This window comes from Nothoprocta perdicaria, unplaced genomic scaffold (genome assembly GCF_003342845.1).
Source record: "Nothoprocta perdicaria isolate Ctin4 unplaced genomic scaffold, notPer1 scaffold_41, whole genome shotgun sequence".
In the NCBI taxonomy this organism is placed as follows: domain Eukaryota; kingdom Metazoa; phylum Chordata; class Aves; order Tinamiformes; family Tinamidae; genus Nothoprocta; species Nothoprocta perdicaria.
In genome coordinates, this window is record NW_020455655.1 from 3,745,443 (window position 1) to 3,759,771 (window position 14,329).

The window sequence follows — 14,329 nt, forward strand, 5'->3', positions numbered from 1 at the left end:
CACATATGACCAATTAAGATATCTGTCATCCCAACTTTAACTTTACCCTTAGTTCAAGGTGTAACCTTTAGGAATTCATTTGTTTTTATAATCCATAGCCCTATCCTTGCATAAGAAGTAAATTAATAACAGCTAATGAAGGTGCCATGAACCGAGCACACTTACCTCCTAGGAAATACAGAGACAGACCCATCTTAGACTTCTGCGCAAGCCCTTCTGGGGAGGTGCTCAGCATCCCAGCACTGATGCTAAACACCTAGAGGCCCCAAAGATACCAAGGGCATTTCCAAGCATTGAAATGCTCTGACTAGAAAACTCTGCCAGCACATGTACACAGCAAAGGCCTGAGCCCAAACACATCATCTGAAAAACAGAAAAGGAAACATAACTCTGCTTGAAGCTTTATTCCCGCTAAAGCAATATAAAAGTATTGAAAGGCTTTTAGCATCCCCAGGAAAACTGAGAAGTTGTAGCTTATCTTTAAAGATAAGGAAGATTTCTTATTTATTAGCAAAATTGATTTTTTTTTTTTATGATGAAATTGCCTCATGTTCTTTTCCATTTTCTGCTTTCTACATTTCTTTGAGACCAATCCACCAAGCAACCACGAAACTTATGAAGCATCTCAACTACTCAGTTCCAGGATTCACTGACATATGACAGATATCACATATATGACAGATATCACTCATGTATCATATATATACACCATATGTATATTACCATACCATACACTATTATTCAGTGTATATAAATACCTTAAGGGAGAGAGCAAGGAAGATGGGGTCAGCCTCTTTTCATTGGTGGCCACTGACAGAACTAGAAGAAATGGCCACAAACTGAAGCACCAGGAGTTTCACAAGAACTTAAGGAAAAATTTCTTAACAGTGAGGGTGACAGCCCTGGAATAGGCTGTCGAGAGAGGTTGTGGAGTCTCATTGTCTGGAGATCTTCAAAGCTTGGACACTTGGACACAGCCCTGTGCCATGTGCTCCAGGTGACCCTGCAGTGCAGGGAGGTTGGACTAGATGATCTCCAGAGGCCCCTTCCAGCCTTAAGGATTCTGTGATTCTAGTCTATGATCATAACTAACAGATAAATAGAGCCATTTTGCAACATCCCTGAAATAACCCAGAAAGGCCACTGAAGATCAAATATTGGCTGGTATCTTCAAGAAATATTTATGAGCTTTTCAGAAGTCTAAATGCACAGACTTAGGTCTAGCAAAAACAGAGCTGTTATGCAATGTTAATGCCTCCGAGATGGAGCAGGTTTACACATACAGTATCTTGAGGAGATTTGGGGTTAAACAGCCGTATGACTGCATTGACACGGCTTATATTGCAGCCTGTGGAAAAAAAACAAACAACAAGCAACGTAACAGCTTCCCAGAACACAAGTATTCAAGTATTCATTTATAAGACAGCTGGCAAAACTATTAGCTGCAATGACCTTATGCAGCACTATTTTCATCTAGTGCTTATTTAATTATTAACCTCGTCCTCACAATTACTTGGGTCAAAATCTAAGTATAAGAATGGGAAAGTGTTTATTTGTATACAAGATATAAAGTGATAGTATCTGCTACTGTTTCCCATTCAGCTTGGGCTCTGCCACCCTCTGAGGCACTTATAACATTTTTACATTTACTAATTATTACATTTTATTGATCAGTTGCTTTAGCACACTATAGCTAGAAGGAAATGCATTGCTCAGTTCTTTCAATACATAAATGAGCTATTTTAATATGCTAATTTAATATCATTTCAAAGAATAGGGTTCCAATGTAAACCTATTGTGAAACAACCTTTTGTAAAGTAACCTTTGATATGTGTCTATCGACGGTTGTTTGACCTTCTGATAAGTTCCAGGCCATTTATCAGATTTCTCTGCGCAGTGATGGTTTTGTTTAAAGAACTTTAAAGAATTAATGTAATCTGACACCTCATTTCTTCCAGATTTTGGTGCTGAACACTTTCTAGGATGTAGAAAGCCTTAAGGGCAGGTAAGAGAATTATTTCAGTTCTGATTACTATCATAATAGTTTTCTTTCCTAAAGTACTTCCTTTCTCTCCCTTTGTTAAGGATAATTGCCAATTAGATTATACCTCTCACAAGAAATAGTTCAGTTCTAGTAAGTTTTGATCAATATTTACATATCTGGATTTAAAAAAGAAAATAAAAATTGACATAGCCCCCTCCCTGTTATGATGCACTTATACACTAAACAGATCAGTACTTGTGCAAATGAATTAAGTTCTGTGATAAATGAGTTTCTGCTTTCCAGCAACAGACTGAATATGACTGTATTTGAAATGCAAAACAGTTTACTCTTGTCTTTTCTTAAATGAAACAGTACAGACGCTAAGGAATATGCTCAAATAAGGTCAAGGGAATACAAAGGCCTGTAAAATTTCCCTGACCCTAGGGATAAGCAATTCCATGATCTAATGAAGAGGGATGGCAAATATTTGCCCATATAAGTGAACAGTTTTGCTGGAGGTCCTGATTCTGCACATACCACTCATTCCTCAATGCTTATAGCTAATATTACAGCTGGAACCAGGCTATTTGTTTGCTGGTACCACTAGTTTTGCTAGTCAAGACCATCCTGCTAGCTTCGGATTACTGACTTTACTGAAGGAAACCTGGATGTTGACTAACCTGTTGAATGTTACATCCACAGGCAAGAGATATTAAGCCCACTGACATTAGATATGTGTCCCCTGTCAAGAGATACGTTCAATACCCTCCTGGAAATACTGCTCTGGGGAAGAGGATCTGTAGGCCATTTGAACATATCCGACATTCTCTGAAGAAACCACCTGTTGGAAAAAACAAATTCCATTTGCAAGAATGGCTAAGTAAAAACTGCACATCACTATGTTCAAACTGGTATTTCTGTTAGATTTTTAGTCCTTAGTTTATTCCAATTGCAAATTCAATTCTCATCCAGCTTCAAGCTTCATCTTATTTCCATTTTAACACTAGAACATTCCATTTTATCCAAAAGTTGTGCTCTTTTTAAGTGGATTTCTWATTCTCTTTTTCTTTTAGTCACTGAACAACTTAAATTTTGTCTTAGTGTCGCTTTTCTACCTTTATCATGTCATGGTTGACTACAGGCTACTGGTCATGGTTGACTACTTCTCAGAACTCACCAAGAAACTGGTTAACTTTCCCATGAGATCTGCTACATTTTCACCTAAAAACAAGTTACCATGAGCTCTCAGTTGCCATCATAAACCAAACGATTCATATGGCTGATAACAGAGCACAAAGACGGGTTTCCAGCTTGAAACCTTTCTGCTGAGTGGTACAAGTTTTAGTTTATCCTTCTGCATTGTACATATCTGTATATTTTCTTGCAAGTTTGCTTGTGGACATCAAGTTGTTGACACAGATGCTTCTATAACCCGAAACTTTCCAAGCCTGACTACCCAAACGGAGCAAAAGCCCATAACTGCTTTCCATCTGTTTCTCAGAATACAGTTAACTTGAAGAGGTCTTTAAGATTTGTCCTGGCAGTTGTCCTGGCAGTATGAGATCTTTAAAAATCAGGATACTGATTTTGATGGCCTATTAATGTCATGAAAACTTACTATTAGCTTCCTAAACAGGTATTCAATACAGGCAAAAATGGTCAGTTATCCCATACAATGCTCTTTCATAGCAAAAGCCTTGAATAGTAACTACAGACTTCCACAATCAAAACATTTAGATTTCTTACAAAAAAAAAGGTTCACATAAGCATTTGTTTAAAAGAGCAAGTTATTCTGTCTCAAGTTSTATACAAAATTAAATTGGAATTAAAATGCTTCTGGAGCCAAACTGAGGCCCACCGGCATTCAGTTTTGCTTGGAATAGAATACAACTTTTTATGCTTATTCCATTGTACGGCTGAAGTTGAAAGCTGAAAACACGAAGCAAAAAACTCCTCTGCAAAATGCTCGACTCAAACTGACAGCTGAAATGGTCAGCAAGGATGGTCAAACTGTYGTTTCCACATGCAGTTTTGTATCTCCATATCAAGACAAATGTACACAGCATCTACATGAGGCACCTAGATAACCTATTTTCTTACTTCYGTGTTAATGTCTTTTAGAAATTTTATTAGTTGAAGAACACATCCATGGAGTGGATCCACAGATCTACGGCTGAACTTCCCAGGTTTTCTCCTCCACAGCACACTTCTTTGTCCCAGCTTCTGACTGTATTGCAATGATATGCACACATTTGCAACAAGGGGACCACTTCACAGAACTCACAAGTGTATGTTCCTGTACACATATTGAACTGCTAAACTGCTGAATAGAAGGCACAAAGAGATATTACTTATAAGGGAGAAAAAAAAGAAAAAAAACATTGTTCACATGCAGTGCTGACTGATGACACAAATGCAGCTAGTGAAGCCAGAGTTTGTGGCACAGAGGAAGGAAAATAAGACCACCCATTAAAATCAAGCCCTCAACAGGGGGAAGACCTAGGGGAAATGAAAAGTCGCAGATCATTAGCTCTCAGTCCTAGGGCTGAGGGGGAAGAGATGCTTCACTTAGCAGATAATGCCTTCTCCTACTCTTCCTTTTTCAGCTTTGTCTGATTTCCATGTGGAACACCTGAAAGGAGAACCTAGCCTCCCAGCCAAGCTAGCAGAACAGTTGTATAAGCGTTCAAAGCTGGGACACTTGGCTGGTATTCACCGCTTTTTCAATCATTTCATCAGCCATTCCTCATTTTGCCTCAGATGCCTTCCATATTTGTCCTTAACTTTTCTTCTGTTATGTTCCCATCATGCCTGYTCCCAACAATATCCAGTGCCCCTTTCCTCCTCTTCATCTTTTGCAAAACCATCTCTCTCCTAAGAAAACAAACAAAAAAAAGCCCCTGCACAACATCAAAACAAGGAAAATCCCCCATTACATCCCTCCTCGAATTTGTAGAATGTGTTGAAATCTGCTCACCATCAGTTGGCTCACACTGAGTGTAACCTCTCACTAGGTTGCCATGTTGGGATTTCTTCAACTGGCTGTTTTTACACTGCTTAATAAATTTGGCCCCATTCTTAATTGGTCCTTATGCTCTAGGATAAGAACAAGCTTAGCTATGGCCAAGGGTCACAAATTTCAGGAAAGTACAAYGAAGTAGACAAAACATGATTTTTATATTATTATTTGCAGAGGGGTAGAAGATGTACTAAATGCTTCATTGTGCCCAAAAAGATATGCTCTTTACCACAATTAAAACTGATTTATTATTAATATTCTGACTTGCTAAGAGGGAAATATGGAACTGATCTCCTTGAAGAAGCCAAAGATTACTCCAACAAATTCAATCCTTACTAAAGAATTGTAGACACAAAGTATATTTTAAATGTGAAAGCACAATCCTTACCTCTAAGCTTGCTCTTCTCTTTGCAAGGGGAATTCTGCCCTCCTAATCTTAGGAATACAGTCTCAAATTGTTCCTATTTGCATTTCCTTTTTCCATATCCAGATCTAGACCATGCATAAACAGTTCCTTCACAGCTCAAAACAAAGCAAAGGGTGTAAAAACAGAAATGAGGTGACACTGAAGCTTTCTCAGCAAATCTTCTCATTTTTCTCATTAAYTCTATTATGATTTTCTTCCCTGGTCTTAATGGCTTTCATACAAATAAGCATGTTTATTATAGAAACAATGGATACAGACATAAAGCCAATGCTTATATTTTGGCATGCTTACTCTTAAAAGAAATTATTATTTTATGATCCTTTGGTTGGCAGTAGGAGTCCTGTGTAGGAATACGCATCATGGATCCAAGTAAAGACAAAACTAGAATTGTTTATTGCCTGGTTTAAAAGTTTGGGGCAGRAACTCCTAAATTGTAATCTCATTTTTACTTCAGTTTGGGTAAGTCACTAATCTCTTTGTGTCTCGACTTCCTTGTCTATCAAGTTCCTCCTAATGCATATGACCACATATCCGTCATAGTGAAGCATACAAGAGAAGACATTGCCAAGAAAAGAAGATATACMTTTACCAAAAATTGCATTTGTTTTTGACATGAGGCAAATGGAAGGGAGGTATGACTCCCCTGACAGTGTGATAAGCAGCTGTTACAAGATGAAAAGTAGTCACCATTTCAGTAAAAGCAGGAAAAAATACATGTCCTAAAATACCTGCCAAGCCTATAAAAAAAGTACACACACAGGATAATGAAGAAAAACATTTTTGAATTAATCATAAACTAAAACCAGACTTAAAATCCAAGCCCTACTTCCATTGAGGCTGTGTCACTGACACCCATGTGCATGGGTATTCCCTACACGTGCTCTACAYGCATATCTTTTATACTTTGTTTTTGCCAAAAAGCTAATCTTGTCTGGAGTAATGCTATCTCTGTCAACCTAGAGGTAAAGTGGGATGCCAGGGTCTTCCAGATGCATGCAAGGACTGCCAGCAAAATCTTTCAAATAAAAAAAAAATTCCATTTGGGCAAATATGGAGAAATAGTTCATCAAAAAACCAAAATGAAGTATGTCATAAATTCCCCAGTGACTTCTCACAACCTTTACTGCTTTAGTAGGAATACAGACCACAGTGTAGCATCTGAACATTATTAAAAGATGCAGACCACACAAAGAGTTCAACAATACTTCCTTGGGAGAAACTATTATTGCTCCCAGTACTAGTCTCTTTGACCATATGTGTTGGGGGTTTAAGAAAATGTTTTTCCCACTTTAGGAAAAGACTAGATCATTTCATTAATCCAAGATAATATGGTATTTTACTCAGAGACACATTTTGTCATCACTTGCACAATGTCTTGTTAAATACATCCAAGTAAGTTCTGAGCAAATCAACGTACCAATATGAATGTCTCCAAGCAGGACAAAACCCAAYGCAGGAAGGATATCAGATTCTGGCTCTTAAGAGTTGATGGGAGATTAACTTTATGTACTAACAAGCATAGAGATTGCCTACCATTATTTGAAACATCTTCACACTACGATATTAAAAGGATGGAAATCTGGACAGAACATTCTAAATTCAACATACCWATGGGATGGCTGTAAGGAAGGCCTCCCAGTCTCTTTGCAAAGCAATTACAGAATGGTTTACTAACTGGAACAGACTTCTTTTCTTATTAACTTTCACCAAAACACTGTTTTCACTGAACTGATAAATATTSATACACATTTACCTTGAATGAGCTTGAGAGGTAGTGAATTCTAGAAAAGCTATTCTAGATCTATCCCCTTCTGTTATCATTTGTATTAAGAACTGTTTTTTTCATTCTGTCATCATTATTTTCAAAGTTAGTTAAAGAGCATAATGATCTTGTTTATGAGGAAAATGTTATTCAACTTAATCAAAACCTTGCTCTCTGATTCATTTTCCATTCCATATACAAATTTCAACATAGATAATGACATCTGGAGTTATGCAGTATATACAGGCCCTGATCCAACAGCTTTTGAGAAGAGGCTATCTATTAATTTCACATGGTACAGGATTGGGTCCCTAACCTTTATCATATTGGATATTTATTACACATACATAATTAATACCAGCACAACTTTCTTGGTAACAAAAAAGTATACAATGATTCACTTAAAATTCTGAACATTTTAGCCTTTCATTCAATTGGGAATGGGCATGCTCTATCAACCACACGTTACCTGGATTGCTATGCTTTACTATTAAGCTACTGCACATACTCTTTTGCAGGAGTTAACTTTATCATTGTGTAATTATTTCTACCATTGCTCATCATTTAAATGCCAAACTGACTACAGGAAATACAGGTCAAGTGAATTCACTCGTATCTTTGGGATAAATTCCAGCTGAGGTCACGATCTGCCTAAATGGTACAGGAGTACAAGACCGTGCTGCTTTTGGTAAAGGTTATGCAAAACCAGAGCCAATTGCTCTATTATAGAACAAAACCATCATTATGATCAATTCCTGTGCTGTCTTGTTTGTCACTGTTCATTATGGACTGACCCTTCATTCAAAGTTTTGGTACAGCTATTCATCAATCTTTCTGAAATTAGTGGAATTACTCAGAGGAATACATAGAAATGGATTTGGCCTTTACCTTATACTTATGATGATAATCCTTGGTCTGTAAAATAGCACCAATCACTGAATTCAGTCAGTTGTGAAAACCATCTTTCTGTTCTTACAGCACAGCATTAGGATCAATGTATTTCAGATAKCATATACTTGACATTTTGAATCATGAGAAAAGAAAAAAATTAAACAATAAAATCTAAATCCTGCATGACACAGCTTAGAAGTTGAACACAGGTATGTTTCTCCATTCCTGAACTAACAACTACTTCCAGTCTGCCAATATTTAATTACTGGGCACGACTGTACTTTAGCTTAACACTACCTGCGGGCACAWACAGATTCTTGTCAATCTTCAATTGACCGTGACAATAGAAATTATACTTTCCTCTTTATTAATCCACAATAAATATAACTGAAAAAGAATCAGTCTACCTGAAGAAACTTCTTAGATATGGAACAATTGCAGCCAATACACAAGCCATCTCAGTTTTCACATATTTTAAGGCTGCCTCCCAAATTAATTGCATATCCAGTTCCTTTTCTCTTCCCCTGGGTGAGAGGCCAAAAGATGTATGAAGGTACAAGGGCTGCTGCTGCTAAAACAGAGACCATGCAGGATACGGCCTGATGATGTCATATCAGAGTTGAAATCACTCCACATTTCAAGACAAAAACCCTGCCAGCTTCAGCAGAAAAATACTGTGTCCTTACAAGCAACAGTACCATTTCTTTCCCAATCTTGGCACAAAGATATTTTAAGAGCAGTGTTAAACCATCTGACCTTTGCTGTATTAGCACTAATTCAAGTCTTTGTGTAGTACACACCTATTGCTACTTGTCACCTTTGTCCAATACCTGCTGCTTTGACTCCACATACTTGATTTGGTACTTCATGTCATATTTCCTAAAACACAGTTCAGTTGTTCAGCAGATTACTTGAAACTACTTCAAGTAATGTATCTTTCTTCAAAAACTACCAGTTAAATACATAGCATTGATTTTTACAGAATGAAAATACTTTGTATCTTTTTGTCTCATATTAAGGCATGAAACATGTAAATAATTCAATTCTTCTATATTACCTTTAAGTCACTAAATAATATGTTTCCGTGCAGTGGCTAAASTCAGCAACAAAGCACTGGTGTCTTTCGTAAAACACATTTTAGACATTTTTATTAAACATTTCAGTGACATTGAAATTCACCTTCATTACCAAGGTTCCTCTCATGATATGATCAATAGTCCCATAATAAAAATCATCCTTTTSTTCAAAGTGAAAATATTCTTTGTCAGGAGAAATAGCTTTTAATAACTTCAAGATGCTATTGGAATAAAGGCTACTGGCTTGAGTAGCCATTCTGTTTGGCAAGGCTGTGCAACCCATGCTCACCACACCCTGATGAGAAAGAAAAATAAATAGTTGTCAAAGCTTTCATGTATTATCTTGGAAACTTTTCACGTTCTCCACAGATCTGAGGCCTGTTTTATACGTGCTACTAAATCAAATTTGCATATTACTGCAGACATGACTTACCAAAGCTTTGTTTTACAAGCTAAGAGTTCTGCTTAAAACTAATAGCTTACTCTGATGCATGAGCAGAGAAAGTCAGCAATTTTGTCAGGAAGCCAGAGYCTGAACAAGCTGGGAGGCCAGTCGGGGAACTGGCTACAACACCATATGGTGCTTATTTTTCAGAATAAGAAATCAACTACTTCAAATTTGAAAACACCTCATGGTTGTCTGATAAGAATCAYATTGCACAATGTGTTTCATGGATTAACTGCACTCCAGTCAATTCCAAGGAAGAAGATATAGATACCTTCATACTGAAATCCTTTTCAAGAGTATCTGGAAGAAGATCATGTTTCTTCAACATCCTTTCATATTATTAAGAATGCATACCATTTAAAAAAATCTAGATCCATACTCTGGAAACAACATATATTGAATTCTGACCTTGAACACTACCCTAAATTATTGTTTCTTCCTTTCATTTTATCATTCCAGGCTAGCAGCCATCTGGACTTTGCTGCTGCCAGTTCATCCCATGTGCAGCCACACTGCAGCCACAGGTGCTGCCCTCAATGCACATCCAGAAGTAAGTCAGGACATGAGAGTCAAGCACRGCAGCTCCTGAAGTTAAAATAAGGTAAAATTGCAACACTGAGCTGGACTGTTCTGTTTATTGGCCTTTCCAGAACAGCCTACTGCAAATTTTTGCTCTAGGGAAGAAAACAGCAGAAGGCTGCAAGGATTCTGCTACTGTTTTATGCCTCACTCCCAAGAGTTCCTGTAAAATTCCTCCCTGGGTATGGTACCTGATGGAAGTGATATTTTTAATAGGTTCAAATAATGTCTCCTTTCAATGAGGAATACACATAGTACTAGAAAGAGAAGAAAAAAGATAAAGGTATTATTATGGATGAGATGAAGACAGGAAATAGCATTTTCCAAGGAAGAGAGGTGCCCAGCAGACTTTTGTTTTTCATAATAGTTTTCGTAGCATTTCCACATGGCAGCAATCTCACAACTTTGATGATTCACTATATAAGGTAGTTTTTAGATGAATAGATAGAACAAACCCTTGAGACCCTACGACATATGCACAGGTCTTCTGTGCASACAACTACAGTAACATTAACACTGTGCAAAGCAGGCCCTCCAGTCTAGGCAGAAGGCCCAGCAYTTGTGAAAGAGCAACAAGCAATATGAAGGACAGACAGAAAGACAGAAACTTGATCAGTTCTGTTAACCAGGCACCAACATTGCTCCAACAAGGGTTGACTACCACCTTCTCACTAAGCCAAAAATGAGGAGACAAACTCAGGCTTCCCCTCCTGGAACAGCAGCAAGGCAAGTCAGCATCTTTGTTGACTTGACTCTTGATTTTATCAGTTTCACGGCACTTGTCCTTCTCAGAGTTTACCTGCTTCAACCAGATCATTATAGAGAAATCATCTTCCATTTAAGAAACTTTGTGGCTAGGAAATGAGTTAGAAACTTAACTCAGAAAAAGGTAATGAAATAAAACTTCAAGGTTAGTTCTGAAGAAAGATACCAACTGATAAACCAGGACTGTTTAATCAATATTCCTAGCACAGATTTTGGCAGCAGACAAATAATTGCAGTTTTATATCATCTTCCTATTATTCACTGTGTGATGTTTGTTTTCCAGACCACATCTGATCTTAATCTTCATCTAAATAGTAGTCCTCTCAAAATCCACCATTCATATAGCAGAATAGTGACAAACCACTGTTGTTTTTTTTTTAATATATAACGAAATCAAACTAATGTCTAAATTGATTCTTCTTTTTTTCTGGATTCCAATTTTTGGAATTGGACAACTCAAAAGTCTTGTTAATAAAGCTTGAGGGATGAATCTAAGGGCATTTATGGATACCATTACTGAAAATGATGTTACCATGCTTATAAATGTCACAATGCATAAAACCTTCAAACATGGAAGGGTGTCTGGGTAATATTCCAATTTGTGGTTTCATTACTTATGAAAGGAAAGACTCTGCTTTATTACTTCACCACACTAGCAGGGATTCCATGAGAAATGCAGTGCTTTCAAGGAAAGATGGTCAAGTCCTTGATACTATAACATTTATTAGCTTCCCATTTCTCAAAGCAACACTAACATTACTTATATTTTCTCTACAGCTCTCTGCAGGTGTAAGAAATGCTGATGGGCTCTACAACTCTTATTAATGTATAATTGTCCAGGATAAGTCATTTCTACATTATTATCCAACCTAAGCTGCAAGATTCACAATCAAGGGCAGCTCTTTCATTGATTCTACCATAGCTTTTAGTGATGAGAAGAGATTTATAAAATGTTAAGCAGCATTCCAGATTTTAAGCCATATTTTCTTACTCTACCCGGTATCAAATCCTCTGACTTTAGCTCCCATTGCTTTGGCAGCTCCTGCTGCAGTCAGTCCAGCCACGCCACCACCAATTATCAACATCTAAGAGAGATCAAACAGATAAAGTAAAGCATATTCTACATTCACTTATTCCATCACGTGCTGTGTCTACAATATGGTTTACCTTCAAAAGAACTTTAAAGAGCATTTGAGACTACAAACTGTAAGGACTTCAGGGAATTATAAAATCATATCTCAACAATGTAACATGGTTAAACAGCTGGTTTAGGGCATAGGAGTGGGTGGTCAGCTCTACAAAAGGTGCCATATGTAGAAAATAAGGCAGAAAAGGATAAGATATCAGCTCTACCGAAGGTGCCATATGTAGAAAATAAAGTAGAAAAGAGTAAGATAAAAAGTGAAGTCAAACAAAGCATGATCGGAGCAACTTTTTCTGTTGAACAGGAGACAGACTTTAACTCAGAAACACAACAACAAATGCATGCTAACCCTGATTTGTCTGGCCATATAAATGTTTTCTTCTGCTACAGCTCAGATTTCCACAGATTTGATAAACAAAATTCAGATCTCAGATATAAACGCTGTCAGATACACTGAAATGGATATCAGAGAAAAGAGGCTGGTCTCAGAAGGGACTGATTTAAGATTATTTTCATTTAAAAAGTCTCCATCTGCCTCTAGGTATGAGTTGATTTAAAGTATTTATACTTATACCTTATACTTATATACCTTATACCTGATTATGAATTTGTTAAAAATAAATAAAAATCCAATATAGAATGAAACACAGCAGTGTAGTATTTACTTACAGACTTCAGATCCCCGTGGCTGTGTGGCATTAAGGCAGGTGAGAACACACAGGAGGAGCCAGGGATSTTGGTGTGTGGCCAAGCAGAGGCAGCATCCTGCTTGTAGTCATCCTGGGAACAATCCTATTCTGAYTCCTTGGGAAAGACTGAAAGGGTTCAGATCCAGAGAAACCTCTGCTGTTCAGGAAATGCTCAAAGATGGCAACTTAACCAAGTTCTACAGGATGGTTTGAATTTTAAAAGCTGGAACAATCCAAGCAATATAAACTCACCAAAAAAAATCAAATGATATTGATCTCCTAAAAGGCTCACATGGAAAAACTGCATCACCGTGTTAAATTAGTAGTCTAGGTTTTCAGCTACAAAATTCTGCTCTGTAAATATCAGCAGTATCAACTATATGTTTGAGAAGGAAGTTTTCCAGTTGCAGTTATCTGACCATATTAAAAAATGACTAATATGATTAGCTGCTAGGAATACTGCTTTGCACCCATAAAATGTAAACAGACAACCCTGCAGTTAGGGGGTGACACCTTCTGAAGAAAACATGCAGAAAAGAGTGTCAAAGCTAAATGCATAAAATGTCACATATTCTAGAGCTCAGGTGCCAGCATACAAATTACACAAGCAGAGTCAGGACCTCATGAGACAAAAATACCCAAAAATATAAACCAAATCATTTAGATTATTTTATGAGGCTTCTATCAATTAAGAATAGCTACAATGGGCATCTTTAAGAAATAAATCTGTTAAATGAAACAATGCATTCAAACGTCATTCAAGTTTATACCAATGGTTTGAAAATTAAATGTTGGATGGAGGACAATTGCTGGGAAAAGAATGCATGCCAAAGCTCTTGACTCATGGCAAAAATAAAGTGCTTCTTGCAACTGCAATATTTGAATTATTTATCTTTCATTCTGTGAATCAGCTGAGATGTCTTTGCTTGACTGTCATCCCACTTACAGAGGATGCAGAGAGTGCACAGATCTGCTCACAGCTATTCCAGGAATTTTCAGCACTGAGATTCCCTCGTTGAACCAACCAGTTGATGATTACATAAACTCTACATGAACTGGAAGTTAGGGCAAATCTCACGTTTACCTTCAAAAGGAAGTTATATGYTTGAAACAAACTGCATTCATAGTTATGGATTTCTTTACTATTTCTATATAATTCATCCTTCATAATGAGCATTTGCTCAGAAGTCCTTTCAATTTATTGTTCTTTATTCAGAGAACAGGAAGTGGCTCAGAAAAGTTTCCTTAAAATGCTCTCTTGCTTGTCAATTTTTTGTAGCTACAGAGACCAGCTAGAATAAAAACAGAGCATGTCTTTATTATGCAAGATATCTGGTTTTTTTTAATAGTATCATCTAAAATTGTTTCTTATTCTTTTCAAGTTATTGGGGAATTAAGATAAACACCACTGACCATTCTAGAAGTGCTCCTAGGGCAGGAATTTGAAAATGTCTTTTTTGGAAAGATGATGTGCTTCATACTCATTACTACTTGGTCAAAAGGCTTAACGTCTTAAAGCTTCTGCATCCTTTTCTCTGAAGAACA

The 14,329-nt window shown here is 37.1% G+C and overlaps 1 long non-coding RNA gene across 1 annotated transcript in view; it reads right to left on the reverse strand.

Moving 5' to 3' along the window:
* Window positions 1-2,740: 2,740 nt before the first annotated feature.
* LOC112952828 overlaps window positions 2,741-14,329 on the reverse strand; it is a 54,087-nt gene continuing 42,498 nt past the window's right edge. The window contains exon 5 of the long non-coding RNA XR_003250474.1: window positions 2,741-2,825. This is a non-coding gene — a long non-coding RNA (uncharacterized LOC112952828). The remainder of the gene's footprint in view (window positions 2,826-14,329) is intronic.